This window comes from Marmota monax, unplaced genomic scaffold (genome assembly GCF_021218885.2).
Source record: "Marmota monax isolate L192 unplaced genomic scaffold, Marmota_monax_Labrador192_F-V1.1 WCK01_AAM20220418_F8-fsc00015, whole genome shotgun sequence".
In the NCBI taxonomy this organism is placed as follows: Eukaryota; Metazoa; Chordata; class Mammalia; order Rodentia; family Sciuridae; genus Marmota; species Marmota monax.
In genome coordinates this window covers 10887245-10891416 of record NW_026692194.1, presented here as the reverse complement: position 1 = coordinate 10891416, position 4172 = coordinate 10887245, and the positions used below count along the sequence as shown (strand labels likewise).

Genomic DNA, 4172 nt, shown 5'->3' with positions numbered 1-4172 from the left:
AGAGAGAGGATGCATTTTCAGAACCACGATTGCTCCTATTTAAAGCAGTAACTTTCTCAGGCAGCTCTTCATTGATGTATTCAGAATTTACATTGCTTTGTTGTTGTTGTTGAATCATGGGGCGTGTCTGAGTTCAGTGGCATTCTTGCCAGACTCAGGCTTCATTTTTAGAGCACTGATTTTAAGCCAGTAACCCAAGATGTTTCTTTTCTACAAAGATTACAAATTTTACCAACTGTACAGCCACTCCATTTTTGCAAAATAAGTTAGGTATGGGGGCTGACTGAAGGAGGGAAGTAAGTAGGGTCTCAGGGTATGGAATCCGAAGTGCCACGTTCTGGAATGGGGGTCTGAAATAGTTAAAAGCTTTCTGATTCTAAAGAAAAACAAGATTCAACATCTTCGCATCCTACATAGCCACATAGCTTTAAATAGGGACATGTCAAAGGGAGAAGGGCAGCATGAATGCTTTGATGATCCAGAGGAACATCTGTTGCAACCAGATGTTTCTGGGATTGTTTAAAACCCAATATACATGTACATACATGTGTGGGTGTGTATGTTTGCATGTATGTATAGATACATATAAAATTTGTTTCAAAGTAATCAAAGATTTGTTGAAAATTTACTAAAATAGTCCAGAACATTCAATGCATATTCATATTTATCTAGCTTCTCCTGATGTTAACAACGTACATATAAATATTATAATCAACAAATTCTCATTAATACAACATTATTAATTAAACGACAAAACATAGTATCATTTCACTTGCTTCATCTTGCAATGCTTTTTTTCTTTTCCAGGATCCAGTCTCCAATCCTGCCCTGCATTTAGCTGTTATACCCCTGTGGTCTTCCTCTGTGATATTTCTTCATAATTTCCTTGTCTTACATGACTTTGATCATTCTGTGTTAATTTGTAGAATAATTTGGTATTATAATTCAATTTGGTATTGCCTGATGTTTTCTCCTGGTTAGAATGATGTTATGCATTTTTTATAAGAATATCAAATAAGTAATATTATATCATCAGTAAATAATTGTTTAAGGAGTATGTGAACATTGACATGTCATACTACTGGTAATGTTAGACATTATATTTGATTAAGGTGGTATCTCCTAGGTTTCTCCATTGTATTAATACTGATTGTTCCTTTGTAATTGAAAAACATCCTGAAGAAGATATTTTGACACTGTACAAAAGAGATAATCTTCTTTTTTGGCAAAGTTTTGCCTGTCATTTTTAGCATCCAGCATTCTTTTTTTTTTTTCATTAACAAAATACATTTGTTGCATATTTTTCATTAAATGGCTGGGATTCAAAATGTTGGAGATTTGATCAACTCAACTGAAAAACTACTAACAATAATCTATTTTAAGAGCCATTCAGAAGAATAAGCTTAATGCTTCAAAGTTATTGTGGCTTTGTGACTTTAAATTATAACACTAACTTTGTAACTTTTTAAAAATTATAATACTAACTTTGTGACTTTTAATTATAATCCTGTTCTGAGTATTGTGTAAAACATAAGTTTGACAAATAACTACATTCAACTTAGAAAATAACTATCATGAATTGCTGTCATGGGTGCGCTGATATACCGGCATCAGGTACTTACACACACTAAGAATGTGAATTAGGACAAAATACAGACACTCTTAACTCAAGTGCTTGTTATAGTAAATAGGCAGAAAGAATGCTTTTGTGAAGTTGGTGTCCATGGAAGAAAAGGAAGATGGTGTAAGGACATTTTGAAATTCAGAAACCAAACCAACATCCCTTTCCCAAATAGTTTACCCACTCTGCAAAGCTGGTGAACATGTGGATATTGTTTTTAAGGAGAAACGTTTTAGAGGCAGAAGACAACTGACCAAGTGAGGATGCTTAACTTTTTCTGGAAAGGCGGAAGAGACTAGAAATCAGTTAACCCTAACATTTAGGAATTAACATCTTCCCTTGGACATTTATAAATATGAAATCCATATATGGCAATTAAAAGTACCATATTCTGATCACTGAATTGAAAAATCAGCAACAGCCCACACTAATTCCTATTACCGCTTGTTTCTTGGTTCAATCTCAGCACTTTCAGCTGCTCTTGTGAGGCGATTCTGTCTTGGGCTTATTTCTATGTCTTGAAGATAATTTCTATGTGATGATTCCCAGGCTTCTTCTTCTTCCAGAAGATCTCTTATGATGTCTGAACTGGAACTATTGCATGAAGCTGATTCCGATGAGTAAAGAGCTGATTCCTGAATATTGGTACAACTAGAAGAATCATCTTGTCTATCAGGCTTCATCTTTTCTGGGGAGCATAGATTTGATGGAGGAAAGTGATTTCTTACTGAAGTTGTATCTGAGAATTTCATTTTATCATCTTCCTGTCCCATGTGCATAGATAACAGCTTTTCTACTAGATTCATCTTTTTTCATTACTTTGTTTTTTGACATTCCATCAGTTTTCTTGTATTCTTTTTTTGCCTGATCCACCAGAAGCTGAAATTCATTCTGATGCGTTTTATGATATTTACTGTGAATTTCATCTATTTCCTTTTCTGTTTGGTCCTTCGTAGAAACCATTACACTTTTGTTGAGTTTACTTGCTTCAAGATGCATCCTGGTATTCTCCATGTTTTCAAGTTCCTGGACTATTTCAGCAGCTGATTTAGGATGCAAAGCATCACATTGGGCATTGTACATATGTACAAATTATTGATGCCTTTTAATAAGCTGCTGTTTATTTCCTTGAGTAGACAATCCATGCTGTTTTAGTTTTTTCTTTAAATCACCATCAGAGAGCAAGTTATACACCGTTTTGGGTGGTGGCTTCCTTTTATTAACAAAACTTCTGAGGCTTTCTTTCTTCTCTTCATGTGATAAACAGCTGTATAAATGCTTATTGATGTGGTTTTCTAGAATGCTAACCCTGCAAACAGGACAATCCACTTTGGAAACTTGCTTCAAAGTGGACGTAGAGGGTATCTCATGACCATTAGTATCTGAGAAGTCAAGGGCTGTCTTTCCCATAAAATATGCTGCCTTGGTCTCCAGAGAAGTGCTTGCCTCTTTCTGAGGGCTGAATTTAATGTCATTTTCTTTTATTGACAACTCTGATCAAGAATTGTCCATTAATCTGCTCCCCTGCTTTAAAGAATGTCAGTAACCTCCAGGAGTATGTACTTTGACAGCAAGTCTCTTAGAAGAGGAAGAAACAAGTGATATGGGTGATGATTCTAAAGCGAACTGCAACAGATGATTCTGTGCAAAATTCAAGCTTTTTACCAGTTCATCTAGTATGCAGTTATTTTTCAGGTCTGGCTCTGTGACTGTCACACAACAAGTTGGACACTGAGTTTTATAAGACATAAATTTTCTTATACAGAGAGAACAATAGTTATGTGAACACTAAGGAATAATCATTGCAATGTTAAAATATTCAAAGCAAATTCTCATCGCAGTAAATCATCTATTCTCTTCATCACTGCTAGGCCTGGAGGCCACCGCGGCTGGCCAGGGTTTCCATGGTCTGTCCTCAGGATGCCTGGGGCCCGCCTCCCACTGGCTTCCCACGCTAGATTACTACTCGAAATTCCCCAAGCTCGCATCCATCATTCTTATAATGTCAAAGTTAAAAAATAAACTAAAAATTTGGCAGGTTTTATTGATATGTATTGAACTGGTACCCCCTAAAGTTACGCTTCTAATTAAAGTTCATATGCAGAAAGGTTCAAGAAATAGCTTAGTAAGACATTGATACCTGAATGTACTAAATCTCAAAGTATAATTTTCCATTTTTCCTTCATTAGCTGGCTCCAAACTTCCCAATTGTGTAGCAACCAGAATTACAGTTTTTATTGCTGAGCAGGGATTTAATTATTGTAATATATTTAACCCCCTTTTGCAAATAACATAAACTGTGTTTTCAAACTCAATTTTAGAAATAACTTATGTTAGAATTTTAAAGAGTACATTCCAAATCTTCTTTGAATTAAAAGAAAAAAATGGAGAAATTACTCATGATATAAATGCAAGATGATCAAAAGAGTAATTAACTTTCAGGTATCAGCATGGATACCTGAAGTGTATCTTAGCTAAATGACCCTACTAATGTCTCCCTTACAAGTATAAGGGACAAGAAACATAAGGGAGAGACTTATGTCTCCAATAT

The 4172-nt window shown here is 35.1% G+C and overlaps 1 pseudogene; it reads right to left on the bottom strand.

The window, feature by feature from the left end:
- Positions 1-2058: 2058 nt before the first annotated feature.
- LOC124077708 (E3 ubiquitin-protein ligase RAD18-like) lies at positions 2059-3609 on the bottom strand (annotated as a pseudogene).
- Between the last annotated feature and the right edge of the window lie 563 nt (positions 3610-4172).